The sequence below is a fragment of the Pleurodeles waltl genome, chromosome 3_1, assembly GCF_031143425.1.
Source record: "Pleurodeles waltl isolate 20211129_DDA chromosome 3_1, aPleWal1.hap1.20221129, whole genome shotgun sequence".
NCBI lineage: Eukaryota > Metazoa > Chordata > Amphibia > Caudata > Salamandridae > Pleurodeles > Pleurodeles waltl.
This window is the reverse complement of record NC_090440.1, coordinates 285,591,887-285,607,210: the sequence shown is the minus strand read 5'-3', so window position 1 is coordinate 285,607,210 and position 15,324 is coordinate 285,591,887. Positions and strand designations below refer to the sequence as shown.

Here is a 15,324-nt window from a genome sequence, read left to right as displayed (position 1 = left end):
TTTGAGGATTTCTGTTTTAGGTAAATAATTTACAAATTTTAAGTATTTTATGGCGAGAGCCACAAGAAATGACTCTGGTTAGATAACCGTGAACATTGTGACCAGAGCTTCAATACCGCTGATTAAGTTCACACTGTTGTGCCTGTTTGTGCTGTGAGCCCCATGGCCAACAAGCAGCACGACAGGGAGAGACGAAAAAAAAATAGTTTGCCCACACTGAATTATATTGTGAATTGTGCAATTATCCATATATTAGGCAGTCTGTAAGGTGTGACAAAAACAGCCTCAAGGCGGGACAAACGTAAAGCTTTTACCAATAACATCAAGTGATTTTTGAAAGACAAGCCTACAAATAAGTAAAAGTGATAGGAGTTACATGGGTGTGGTTAAAAGCCCACAATACTTAAAGCGGGTCAAAGCGCTTGCGTGCTAGACCTAAAAACTAGATCATGTCTTGGATGTATCCCTATACTCGTGTGATAAGAGGGCATTACACATTTCTGTTTACTATGCGTTATAGTCCCTGATGGTCAGATTTGTTCCTCTATTGAGAAGGGGTCCACCACTAAAACCTGCCTTCTGATTGATTTTAGCTTTCGTTAAGAGGTTGTGAGTGACAGATGCTTCTAGGTTAAAGTATGGAGTTGGGGGGAGGGGTTACTGGGAGGGTGTTTTGCTTCACTATTGACTGAGCTGAAACACTCATGCACTGACTAAAATGTCTGGAATGCGCTTCTTAGTCCAAAGAAGACATTTATTATTTCACTATGCAAGGTTCCTAAAAGGAGATTAGCGTGCAGAAAGCACACGTTCAACAATGGTTATAGCAATTAAATGAAAGAACATATAAATGATTCTCCACTGCAATATACACAGCAAATATATGTATCTATATTAGAATGCAAAGCAAATAATGAATCAAAAAAAATGCATCACCATGAGAAAAAGGCATCACTCTTTCATCTACCTCCTATTCAGCATCAGATCGCCAAATCCCAGAATCGATCGAGAAGAGAGAGATCAATTATTCTCACAGGAAGAATGGCACACTCCAGCGCCCTGGATGTGCCTGAGATCTGCAAACACTCTCTGTCCCCGGCCCATCTGGTCTTGGCCTCTTATACTTTGAACAAACAAGAGAGGAAAAGTCTAGAACCTCACTCTCCCTGCCAAAGTTTATTTATTCAAAAAATGCTGATTGCTTTAGGCCTGCTTTGAAAATAACACGTCAGGACTTGGCCACAATCCCAAGGTGCCAGTTCAAAACAAGACCGTCCCTGCCCTCTGAGTGCATTCTTTTCAGCTTAAACCCTTGGTGGGAAAAAACACGAAGAATAAAAACATGAGCACAGTACAGCGTGGAAAACTACATGCAGCTTTTAACGTGGCAGTGGCTAATGCTAAAATAAAGTCAATAGGCAAAATGAAACTGGTGGTCACTAATGTGACGATGTAGTGCTAGGCTAAGTGTAACGTGGAGTCAGTGGTCAAAACTCACATCATTACAGAGGGTGAAGGGTTTTAGCACTTGTTTCCATTTCTCTCATGTTTTGCATCACATTCAGCTACATGATCGAGTCACAACATTTTAAGCACTTGACTGGGTATAGCATCATCCAACACATGCATCGGGCGACTTCCCATGGTGGATTCTCCATTCCATTGTCTCTATGACACGTTCCCACGCAGACATCATTGCTTTACACTTAATGTCCTGGAACGATAATGGACTGCTAAACCGTATGAAACATACCCTGTCCTGCGCTATGCACACCTATTCCTCCCCACGGTCCTGATGCTTCAGGAGACACACCTAATGGGGAATCACAGCCCATTCCTGATGCGCCAGGGCTACCACAGAGTATATTACTCTGGGCACGCTAGAGGCTCCTGCGGGGTGGCAATTCTGCTATGTCGCTCCCTTCCTATGGTTGTCACTCAGACAGTAAGGGACCGTCAGGGTCGATATCTTGCCCTTAGTGGTAGTGTTGAGGGACACACTATTAATCTTATGTGCACATATTCACCCCCACGGCCCTGGACGCCCTCCTCAAAGACTTAAGCGGGGTGCTTTTGGCACTTCCTGGGGGCCTCACAGTAGTTGGAGGTGACTTCAACATGGTCCCGCCCCGCACCTAGATTCCACTGGCACTCCTGTTTCTTGCCGTGCCAGGGCTCGTCATCTCTCTAACTGGACGTCTGTCCTGGGTCTCCGCGACATCTGGAGGCTGTGGATTCCTAGGCAGCAACAACACACCCACACTTCAGCAGCACATTACACTCACTCACTGACCAGGAGTTTCACTTGGCTCCACCAGCCTGCCCCCGTACCCCTGATACTGTGGACTGCCACCTGGACAGCAGTTCAAGGCCCTCCTCCACCCGCAGGCACCTGCCTGCGCCTCATCCCTGGTGCCTAGTGGTAGGCTTTCCCTGCGCTCGTCGCTTGAGTATTCCTTCCGTGTTGCTGTAATTTGTTTATGTGTCTGTTTCTGTCTCGGTTATCTGCATCGCCATTTATTTTTGCCACGTATTTCTTTGTGTTGCTGTAATATTGCTTCTGTTATTTGTATTGCCATGTATTTTGCATCTGTCCTGACCCTTTGTGTTTTCTGCACGTCTCTGCCCCCCCCCGTATATCTTTCGCTTCAACTGTCTCTCACCGCCCGTTTTTTGCTATCGGCTCCGGCCGGTCACTGTTCCCCCTGCTGCTGCCTCCCCTGCGGCCCCGCCCCCCCCTCGCACACCCACTGCCCCTCCCTCCCGCCTCCCAGCTGCTCCACCCTCCTGCCCCACGCTCTTAATGGCGCCCGCTGCGCGGAGCCCTGTATTACTCCCTGACCGGGTTCTGGCCAGGAGTTTCACTTGGCTTCACCAGCCTGCCCGTGACCCTGATACAGTGGACTGTCGCCTGGACAGCAGTTCGATGGCCTCCTCCAACCGCATGCACCTGCCTGTGCCTCATCCCTGGTGCCTAATGGTAGGCTTTCCCTGCGTTCGTCGTGTGAGCATTCCTTCCATGTTGCTGTAATTTGTGTGTCTGTTTCTGTCTCTGTTATCTGCTTCGCTGTTTATTTTTGCAGCGCGAGTATTCCTTTGTGTTGCTGTAATATTGCTTCTGTTATTTGTATCGCTGTGTATTTTGCATCTGTCCTGACCCTTTTGGTTTTCTGCACGTCTCTGCCGCCCCCCCTCAACATCTTTCGCTTCACCTGTCTCTCACCACCCGTTTTTTGCTACCGGCTCGTCACTGTTCCCCCTGCCTCCACTGCAGACCCGCCCCCCCTCGCACACCCATTGGCCCTCCCTCCCACCCTACCCTCTTAATGGCGGCAGTGGGCGCGCCGTGCCAGAGGCAAGCCCGTCTGCGCGCGCCTGAACCGTCCCCAGCGCCAGTCTCCCTGGTCCCCCTAACCCAGACAACACTACTCAACAACCACACTCCACTCACTCAACCCAGAACCACTCCCCGCCTGCACCCAAGCCAACCCCAAACACATGCAGGGACCTTTCGCCTGCTACGCCTGCCGGTTCTCCTGCTCCCCCACAAACACCCGCACCAACCCCCAACACTCCCCACAACAAACACCACAACCTCAACGCAGAAGATTCACACACAGTCCCCACCCACCCCAACAGACCCTACCCCAACAAGCCCCACAACCCTAACACACTCCACAACAACACCAAAAACCCCACACCAACACACCCCACAACACCACTAACACCCCCCACAGCAACAACAGCCCCCACAACTACCTTAACTGCATACTCTTAAACACCCGCTCCTTACACAAGCATGCCATCGAACTCTGGGACCTTATCACATCACATTCACCAGACATTGTCTTCCTCACGGAAACTTGGATGAACCCCTCATCTGAGCCAGACATAGCCGCAGCCACCCCGGATGGATACAAACTCCATCGCAGAGACCGCTTAAACAAACCAGGAAGCGTCATCGCCATTATACGCAAAAACACCATTAAGATCTCCACCAACACACACGACACCCTAGAAAGCGCAGCACACATGCATTTCCTAATTCACATAAACGACAACACCATCCTCATCTACATACCACCAGGGCCTCGACCCCCTTCTGTGACGCCATCGCCGACACCATCAGCCCTCACGCCCTCACCTCCACAGTCTACATGCTCCTCGGTGACTTTAACTTTCACCTGGAGAACCACCACAACTCCTCATCCCTTGTAGATAACCTCACAGACCTCGGACTCAAACAACTAGTCACAGCAACCACCCACTCAGCAGGACACACACTAGACGCACTTCACCTCGAGCAACCACATAACCTACACTCACACCACCGAACTCCACTAGACTGACCACCACTGTGTCCACTTCTTCTCCAAACACCCCCACACACCACCAACACACCCTACCGCATGTGGGACAAGATCCCCAAGGAACACCTGAACGCCCAACTCACGCAGAAACCCCACCCCCCAACACCAACGACCCCAACATGGCTGACCATAACCTCACACAATGGATCACAACCTGCGCTCACTCGCCCCTCTCAGAAAAATCACCACCACCCTGGTTTACCACTGAACTCCAAGTGTGAATGCCGCAAAACAGAGAAAGCTTGGCGACAGGAACCCTCAACCACCAACTTCTCCACCCTCAAAACCACCATTCGCAAACACCATCAACTCATACGCAGAGCATACTACAAGGAACGCATAGACAGTATCTCACACAACAGCAAGGAACTCTTTACCATCATCAAAGAGCTCTCCAAACCCAAAGCCAGCAACATCGAACCCAAGCACACACAGCTCCTCTGCGACTCCCTCTCCAACCATTTCCACCGCAAAATCTTAGACATACTCAGCAAAGTCCCCCCCCCAACCTACTACTCACCTGGGCCCCTACCAACGATGAAGAAACTGAAAAAACAACGAATTCCATCCACTCAGGCTCCCCCTCAGACTCCTGCCCCCACTGCATTTACAACAAAGCCAGCCCAACCATCGCTCCCAATCTTTGCGACACAATCAACAGCTCTTTCGAGGACGCCACCTTCCCAGACCCCTGGAAGCATGCATAAGTCACTGCACTCCTGAAAAAGCCCAAAGCAGACCCTGATGGCCTCACCAACTACTGCCAAATTTCACTCCTCCCCTTCCCCGCCAAGGTCGCTGACAAACTAGTGAACACCCACCTGCCTCACTTCCTAGAGGAAAGCAACACACTCAACACCTCCCAGTCTGGGTTCCGCAAGAACCACAGCACTGAGACCGCCCTCATCGCATGTACTGACGACATCAGAACCAACCCGAGTCGACAAGGGCGAGACCGTCACACTCATCCTCCTGGACCTCTCCGCTGCCTTCGACACGGTCTGCCACCAAACACTCCGCACACACTTCCACAACGAAGGTATTAGACACAAGGCCCTAGACTGGCTGACCTCCTTCCTCACCGAAAGAACCCAGAAAGTCTGCCTCCCTCCCTTCCACTCCACAGCCACCAAAATCATCTGCGGAGTCCCCCAAGGGTCCTCCCTCAGCCCTACCCTTTTCAACATTTACATGACCCCGCTCGCAAACATCCTCCGACCACACGGAATCACCATCATATCCTACGCAGACGACACCCAGCTCATCATCTTCCTCACCCGAAACCCTACCACCGCCAAAACCAACCTCCACGCTGGACTCCTTGACACCGCCACATGGAAGACAGCAAACCACCTCAAGCTCAACTCCAACAAAACCGAAATCATCATCTTCTGCCCCAACATAACCATATGGGACGGCTACTGGTGGCCCACCGCCCTAGGTCCCCCACCAACACCCGCAAACCACGCACGCAACCTCAGCATCATCCTGGACCCTTCCCTCTCCATGACCCAGCAAATCAACGCCATCACCACCTCCTGTTTCAGCACCCTCCACATACTGCAAAAAAACATTCAAATGAATTCCCACAGAGACCAGAAAGACCGTCACCCATGCACTCATCAGCAGCAGGCTAGACTACGGAAACGCCCTCTACGCCGGCACCACACTCAAACTCAAACGCAAACTCCAGAGGATTCAGAACGCAGCTGCCCCGCCTCATCCTGGACCTCCAACGACATTAACACATCTCCTCACACCTCAGATCCCTTCACTGGCTTCCGATCGACAAGAGGATCACCTTCAAAATTCTCATCCACGCACACAAATCCCTCCACAACACTGGACCAACCTACCTCAACAAAAGAGTGAACTTCCACACTCCCACTCGCCACCTCCGCTCCGCCGAACTCGCACTCGCCACAGTCCCCCGCATTCAACACGCCACCACCGGAGGCAGATCCTTCTCCTACCTCGCCCCCAAGGACTGGAACTCCCTCCCCACCAACCTCCGCAAGACTCAGAACCTCCTGCTCTACAGAAAAAACCTCAAGACGTGGCTGTTCGAACAGTAATCTCACCCCCACCTCCCCTCCACCAGCGCCGTGAGACCCTTACGGGTGAGTAGCGTGCTCTATACATTTTTTTGATTGACTCACGCACTGACTATCTCTATACCGGCTGCTGCATGGTATCCCAGGTTCAGAATCTCCCACATTGGATCTCAGACCATGCCCCTTTCCTTCTCCACCTTGGATCACCTAAAGATAATCCACGTCTTACGTGGTGGCTCAATGCCTGGTACCTTCAGGGTGAGTCCTATACATAGGCCTTCAAGTTAGTTTTTCACCACCTATTTCCAAACTAACAAGGGATCAGTACGATCAGTTGGCACCTTTTGGGCCGCCAGAGAGCCACTATTAGGGGTCACGTCAGGGGCAATCCCTCTGGAGCGTACCCACTCCAAAACACGTAACCCAACAGGAAGCTTGTGCCCATTGCTTGGAGGCACACCTCCCCAGTGATCCCCGGGGGACGCTCTCCGGCAACTTGAACTGGTGCCTGAAGAGATCAGCCTCCTTTTGCTTGAGGCAACGAAGCAACTGTGGCGTGCCTCAATTGCAGGGTTTACAGGTGGGGAGACAAAAACGGCAAGTTACTGTTCTGGCTCGCCACTTGCCGTCAGGCAAACAGGGTGAAACCGGAGATATCAGACTAGCACAGCTATATCAACCACATCCTTCAAGGCCTTGCCCAAACGTTTGCTGATTACAGTAGTCGCCTTTATACCGTGGCTCCCAGGGAAGAGGCTAAGCCAGACCCGCACTTCTTAGACTAAGTACCCCTTCCCGGGACATCACACTTTGAGGTCCTAATGCTGGACCAGCCCTCATGGGCTGAAAAAGTAGGGGCGGCCATTTCAGCTTCGGCTTCCAGGAAGACCACCAGACCTGATGGATTCCCTACGGAATATTATACCACATTCAGAGAAACTCTCACTCCCTGCTCTCTCCATGAAAGACTGGTTCCTTCCCAATTGAGACTGATATAGTCACTATTGTGGTTATTCTGATGACGCAACACACTCTCTACCCCCTGCCTCCTGTTCAGAATACAGGACGATCTCCCTCATTAATAGGTCAAGATCTTTGCCACATTCCTGGTCACCCATCTCAAACAAGTCCCCAAACACTCATACATCCAGATCAGTGTGATTTTATGCTGGCCAGGAGCACTAGGCACCGTCTCAGACAGCGCCATGTCCCTCTTGCTCATTGTCACTTGCTTACACCCCACTTAGCCCTCCTTCTCATTGATTTTGAGAAGGCATTTGAATTGGTGGACTGGGGATACCTAAACCAAATGTTGTTGAGGGCTGGCTTCGGGCCCCAATTCTGCTGCTTCATCTGAACTCTCTACTCCAACCTCATCACACAGGTCCAGATCAATAGTGTGATCTCCGATGTCTTCCCCATAAGGTGCAGCCCTGCCGGTCCCCCGCCTTAACTCTCCTCCTTTTTGCATTAGCGACAGCCTCTCACATGCCTCCCTCCAATTGAATGTGATGGCTAGGCTCGCCCTCTACAAAATAACTGTGTTCCTGAGGGTCGCCTAGGTCTTCCACAATCTTCTGCTATATCTACCTGGCTGATGGTTCCAGAAACTAAACACACTAGTGATGTTGTTTCTCTGACACAACTTCAGGTCAGAACTGGTACTTAACTAGTCAGCGCACACCTTACAAAGCGGGTTTGGTATGGCTAATCTCCACCTCTACTACCTAGCTTCACAAATTTTGGTGGTCAATGACTGGCTCAGCAAGGGATGGTCAAACCCTGCCTACCAGGTAGAGCTGCCCTCCCTGGGGTTACCCCGGAATATGGCCATGTTATATGGCACCCCAAACTCTTTCAGTAGTATCGAGGTGACCAAGGTGTTTTTTCTTGCCTAGACAGCAGCATTCTGCCACACTGGATGGGTTGTCAAACACATGCTTCAGACTCCCCTATGGCACAGCACATGGTTACGCCAGGTGGCGGCACTGGAGAACTTTGTGGGGTGGGACATTATCAGTATAACCAAATCGGGTGAGGTGTGGTCTGGGGCACATATGCTCAATTTAGGAGCTCCAAGATACTTTTACACTCTCCTCACAACTTTACAAGTACCTGCACCTACAGCACAGGCTCCACACCCACATAGCACAAGACACCCCAGCCCTGAATTCAGCCCCCTGGAAGCTAACCTCCTTATGGGCACACAGGGCAAGGAAGTAATTTCCCAGGTTTATCCTCAATGAACTGGACACACAATCACCTCAGGACAGGCTGGGAGGAATGGCTGGGCCCCCTGGAAGATGGGGATTGATGCAGTGCACTGATGGCGCCTCGTGTCATAATGATTTCTTCCAGGCTGCACCTGGTCCAGACCTGCTATCTCTACTCCGCCTACCTCACTCTGTTGCGCAGTGCGGGACTCCTACGAGATCCTGCCTGTCCCGATGTTCACGTGCCCCTCCTGATTTATCATATGATATGGTTGTGCCCGGTGCTTCAGCACTACTGGGTTGCCTTGATGGAAGAATTAATGGAATTTCTGGGAGGTGCACATCTCACAGCTGTTGATGGGGATACTGGAGGTAATCTCTGGAGGGGGGGGGGGTCGGGTTTGGGGGGTTGGGCAGATGGAGGAGAATCAAGGGCAGACTGGGCATTTTGGGGGATGGCTGCAATGGTAGCTAAAAGACATTGCGTCAGCCAGAATAATCCTGCTCCCCCTATGTCACAGACGCAGCGTGGGGATGGGTGGGGTGCACAGCAGGAGAAAACCATGTTCGAAGCGAGAGGGCACCCCTTGAAACATGAATTATTAAGGGGGAAATGGTGGGGACGACTGTAGCAGAAACTTTCGATGTAATGTTCCTCATTATTATGCCTTTTATTTGTGTACTCGCTCTAACTGTACCTTGCAAGTCAGCCCTGGATTGCATTTTGTTTGTACCTCCTATGTGACCACACTGATGGTTTCTATTGTACCAATATAAAAAATGTTATTAAAAAATAAAAAACACCTATGTGAAGATCTCTTCACTAGCTTTTTACTGTGTGTAGATTTAATTTCGAGATTCTATGCAATACACACAAGGCCATCAACAGCAAGGCTTCAGCCTTTTTATAAAATAAAGCTTAAGTGATAATCTCAGAAAAGGACACTATGAAAGCAACCAGCACCATAACTGATCATCCCGTCTTTCAATAAGAAAATGGTACCTCATTCTCTCTTCAGGTAGCTAAACTCAAACGCACTTCAGCAAGGATGCCAAACAATAACAACAAAGTGGAATTAGGAAGGTTAGTGTAGACCTGTCTCTTACACAAAAGAACACTCAAGGGGCCACTCCAGGTGTGAAAGAAATACTTCAAATTAGGATAGGCTTGCACCAAATAACCCCATCAGAAAATGGTGCCACAAACAAGCAGCAGAATATGACATTGCACTCACTACCCCATGCTGATATGGTCTTTTAGTTCTGAAATGCAACGTGTTTCAGTAATCCACCCAACTGGATAACTAGTAAATTATTAATAGTTGTACCATGTTCCCTTAAAGCATCTGGAACCGAGGAGACTGAGTTATAATAGGCAATGACCACAACAATAATAATCCCATTGTGTTACCTTCAGCTAAAAAAAAAAAAAAAAACGTAATTAGTACTATTCTGACTCCCCATGATACTGCAGCATTGATTTAAAAAAAATCAGCATAAACAAGGCCTTTTGACAGCACACGACTGCAGTTATTGTGGCATTTTGCTGCAAATATAATGATTAGAATTACTTTCTTTTTGCATCTTGTTCTTTCCAGATGGCTCAGTGGGCTACTCCCTCCCAAAAAGACCATTTGGGCATCCTGCTGCACAAGACCCCTCGCCAAAGGTCCATATCCCTAATATCCTGAATTGTCTCCCTCCCAAAATACTATGGCTTTTAGAAGCAGGGGTGTTGCAGCTTGAAAAAAAAAAAGCTGTGCATTCCAGCCATGTCTCTTTTTAGGGTCGAGCGCACAAGCACTCCGTCACTGTTGTAATCTCTCTTTGGCCTTTTAACCACACCCATGTCACGGCTGCCACTTTCATTGGTTTGCGGGCCTGCCTTTTAAAATCCACTTGATTTAATTAGTGAAAGGCATGAATACGTCATGCCTTTTTCGGTGTTTAGCCCTCCTCGAGCGCACCGGCCAACTACTGAAAACATACGAGGCTCTATGTTTTCAGCCTGGTTTCCAGACTACTTTATCTTTTTTATTTTCAACGCAGTGCAATTGTTTTTTTCGTTTTCAATTTCAGCGTGATGGCGCTGCGTTTTACATAGCACGACTGAGCTCGGTTTCTTTTCTTTTAATTTGTGTGGCAAGAAAAGTCTGGTGAGTTTACAACGCTAATAGCTCAAACTCGAGCAAATGCAAGACTTGTTGCATTACATATGCTTGTTTTCCGTGCTAGCCTGGTCTTCCTCTATTGAACTAAACAATTATAAAAATCCATTGGTTTTATCATCAATTAGTGTTCGGGTGACCAGGGTCTCCCAATGTGTAATTCACCATCTGACTGGGAGTGACTACTGTATTCTCAACCCAGACTATGTTCTGACTGGGGTTAATAAATACATCTCTAGGGTATATGCACACAAACCAGTTTCAGCAGGACAGTGCCACCTCAGCTGACCTTGGGAGACGTTTCGGAGATATCTGTGTAAGGACACCCAACCAGGAGAGACTCAACACTGCTACAAGAACCCCTTCATCTATTACAACCTGCTGCATCAAGTTATCCAACATGCCATTGCATATCCTGTCTCAAATTGTTACTGTAGTCCTTTCAACCAGAATTACCCTGGACCTTTTTTTGCCTCACAATTAATTCAATTAACTGTTCTGCCAACAGTGACGCACCAGTATCCTTGCTGGCTGGCACCACCTTTACCAATCACTCTATTGGCCATCATCAAATCACTTATTATACAACTCCAGATGTCCCTCCAATTAATCTCCTAAACTAATCAGTCCAGTAAGTCCTTTTAGCCCAAGCCTGTTACCTTATCCATCATTCCAGGTAGTTGTCTGTCACCTCAGCAACCACTTAACTGTTTCACTCCATGAATTCACCCTCCTCAACCAGTCACTCGCTACTTCCTTCCACAACCATTCAAACAACCTCCACCAGTCACTCATTCAGGCCATCATTCACTTCAGGTATGGCTAATCTCATATTTACACCAGTTCCACCGCTTATCATTTCCCTCACTGTAACAGATATTGCTTTCTGCTCCTGACAACCAACTGGATCTAAAGAAAGAGCCAGATTCATTTCTTAGTGCAGTGCCGAACACAAGGCAACACTTTTCATCAAGGTCAACAATTAACTACTCCTCTCCATCGCAGCAGTTAGTGAACTAGCTCTGCATGTGCAACAGTTGTTGTTTCTGCAATTCTGGCATGTGTGTATGTTCAGTCCCCTTTATTCTAAGCCCTTTGAGGTCCAGGCAGTAAGCCACAGCAGTAATCACAAAATGGAAGAAAGAAAGTCCAAAGCTTACATATCTAATCCCTCTCTTTAAATGGTGGAGTTATTGGACTTTTTGCTCCACTGTATCTCTGGATGTCCCCTAGACTATTCGTATATAAGAGACCTTGGAGACAGGGGTGCTTGAGAACCAGATGTAGCCACCTCCGGCTGGCTGTTTACTTCCATGTACACATACACCTATAGAACGAGACTGCTATATAAAATGAGGGTATACAGTCAGTGCATTCACCACCCCTCCCTTGGATAGGCTTGCATCGCAGGGGCAAGGTAAATGCCCTAAGTTACCCTTCTTCTAGCCAACAGTGTAGGCAGTTAAGTGAAATTTCTCTGGCATGCTGGGTGTTGATTCTTCTCACCAAATATTCCACGTTTTTTACTGAAAGATGCTACTGACCAGGTGAAGCTGGAATGTTGTTTACGTCTCCACCCTTCAAACACTTGCATCTGTCTACTGATGGAGCAAACTACTGCCTACATCACCCATGCACCAATAGCCTACTACTTCTGCTGGAGATACAACCTTCCTTCCTACGCCTGCTAATGCTACAGTGTAAAGTCACTCGTGACCACCACTAAGAAGGTGAGAAGGGCATAGTTAGTGATCCTGACTCCAGTAGCCCACTTGCTCCATCTTGATACACCTTTAATCCTTAACCTAGTATTAACAATCCACCCTAGTGGACAACTTCCCCTGGTGTCCTACCCTCCTCACCTTAAGTAAACCTAGTACACCCTCTGCTCAAACTGCTGTTTGCAAGCACCCTAGAACCACATACTTTGCATTCTAAGCATACAAAAAGTTCATGCCACTTGAACATGCATGTAGTGCGTTCCCAAAACATTTACCCACTGGAAAACAAAAGTGACTGACAGAGGATTATGTTCCCATTGTTTCATAAGCTACAAGGGGCTAGTTAAATGTTGAACCAATTAAAAGTGGTTCGATGTTTATTGCTCCCAGTACTACAGTGCAATAAAGATATCGCTTTTTGTTAAATTTCAGAAGGGCAAAGCTGATGGAATTTAACTAGAGCCGAAGGCCCAGTATTAGCAAATTAGCCAATATCGATCACATACAGAATAACAACCAGAGTGACATCTTAGGTTGGACAATGGACTTTCACACCCCGGAGGACAGACAAACATTACCCATATCAGTAGCATTCTTGTTACCTACTGCAGGATGAAAGACCGAGTAGGCGTTGTTGGAATCCAACCTGTGAAGGTTACAACACATAAACTTAATGCAGTGATCAACTATCCAGTAAAAAAGTTAAGGTGTGGTGTGTATTGCAATGACCTATTCCTCAACCACAAAATTTGAATAGGTGGCAATGTCATAAACAAGAACATTTTAAAAATAAAGTTTGTCATTTTGAGATAGAAAATAAAAAGTAATGGAGTTGTTCACTTTGAATTTAAATAGGTTTAGTTTTAAAATGGTTTCTGACAGCAACTTTTTTTAATACAAGGGTCATATGTGTTCACGGATTTACAACACATTCTTGCCCTCTGCCACTGTGTGCACAGGCTGGAAGGTTGATTTGCTTCTATTGCTGTCTCTGAAAAAACACAGGCATGAGGCTTGAGAGCTAATTTCGCGTTAATTCTGCAAAACGGCGAAAAAACGGGCACATACCAAATCCACTATATCTGCCAAAAATTAAAAGCTATTACGTTGCCCATCATTGAATGAAACTACTCATATTCTCAGAATTAACTGTGACAAACACATAGGCTGAGATTTACTGACAAATAGGTAAACATATACATATTGATACAGCTATAGGAATGACCCTGATCTGGCATCTGAGCTCTGGCAGGTCCTTAGGCCTGCATGACCACTACTAGGATGTACATGTAAACTCGTGCACGACCCCTACATGACAGTTTTTAGCAACTTGACATTAAGAAACTGCAAACAAACTGCATACAAAGTAACTGCATACGAACTGTGCAGTAGATGACAAATTGTAACTCCATATACATGACATCTCCAACATTGTCATGCAGTAGACTCTACCAGCACATTAGAGGTAGAAAGGGATACACATATCCTATTTCACTTCCCTCTGCAACACCTACAACTACAACTGCATGTTTATTCTACCCAACTATTTAGAAACAAAGATTTTGCCTACAAAAAAAAAAAAATTCGCAAATTGTTACTAATCTACCTACTAAAATATTGTTTACATTGCAAATTAGCAGGCAACAGAATGCCACTTTCTCACGCAAATCAGGAGATGGTCGGTACAGACAAGTATTTAATGAGATAAAGGAACCCAAGCTAGTTCTCTGGATAGCCCTTGCCCGTATGACAGGTACCCGATTACGAGGCAGAGGACAAAGAGTACAGCTCAGACTCCTGCCTGAGCCCCGCTGGTCTAAGGCTACTGTGAGGAAAGTAGTGACCGCATCCCATGCAACTTAGCGGCACAGTCATGCACAGAAACACTGCCTCATAAACAAAACATACAGGACCAGCGAAGGGCCCTAACTGCCGCCCATAAAAGTTTACACCTTAAGCAAGAGGCAGGTACTTTTCCACCCACACGCAGGGTACGCCCCCACCTTCCCTCCTCCCCAGCACGAGCCCCAAAACAAGGATGGTCAGCAGCCTTCAATACCGCGTGATGCTCAGCTTGCGAAAATAAGATCGAGTTTGTTGAGATGAACCCGTTACGCAGAAACCTCTGCCACACGAGGCACCTTGGACGAACTATTTTTTTTGTTTAGTACCTGCCACTTGGCTGTCTCTCGGGGCGGCAGTGCGAAAAGTAACATACATCCCAAGATGGCGGTCGGCACGGGCAGTACTCGGCAAACCACAGTGGCCTACAAAACCGTCCTTTCCGGGAAGCCAGGTGCAGCCAGGGGGCGCACCCGGCCCCTCCACCGGCAAGCGAACGGAGAAGTAAAGCGTCTTACCGTACGCGACATTAAAAAGGACCCATCGGTCCACTCAGGAGCTCTGACGGCAGTAAAGAGCGCCGGGTCTTCCTAACGAGGTGAAGTGGATGCGGGGCATGCTGGGAAATTTCAGGTCAGGCAAGCGCGGCTCCTCGTCTGATGTCGGCGCAGGGCCGGGAGGGAAAGCATGCTACGCCGACTCATGAGGATGTTCTTAATAACATCACTCGAAGGCAGCATTCAGAAAGATGGCTATAGTCCTTATTTTCTTCTTCTATTCGAAGACTAAATTAAAGGGACCCGTGAACATAAAAAATAAATTGAAAGCAAGTGAAAGTCAAAGGGAAATTGACTTGACAGGTAGTCCATCGGGTCAGCTCAGAACTTGACAATATCAGTTATTTTGCAGACATTTGTATGAGTCCAGTTCACAGGGTTTACCAGAATTGTTTGATG

At 47.9% G+C, this 15,324-nt stretch overlaps 1 protein-coding gene across 4 annotated transcripts in view; it reads right to left on the bottom strand.

Moving 5' to 3' along the window:
• Positions 1–15,022, bottom strand: part of ZNF280D (zinc finger protein 280D) — a 453,315-nt gene extending 438,293 nt beyond the window's left edge. For 3 of the 4 annotated variants that reach the window (XM_069222418.1, XM_069222414.1, XM_069222417.1), the window contains exon 1: positions 14,887–15,022. The gene's annotated coding sequence lies outside the window, so the exon portion shown is untranslated. Of the gene's footprint in view, positions 1–14,697 lie in introns of all 4 variants that reach the window. The other variant, XM_069222416.1, reaches the window with a different exon arrangement.
• Between the last annotated feature and the right edge of the window lie 302 nt (positions 15,023–15,324).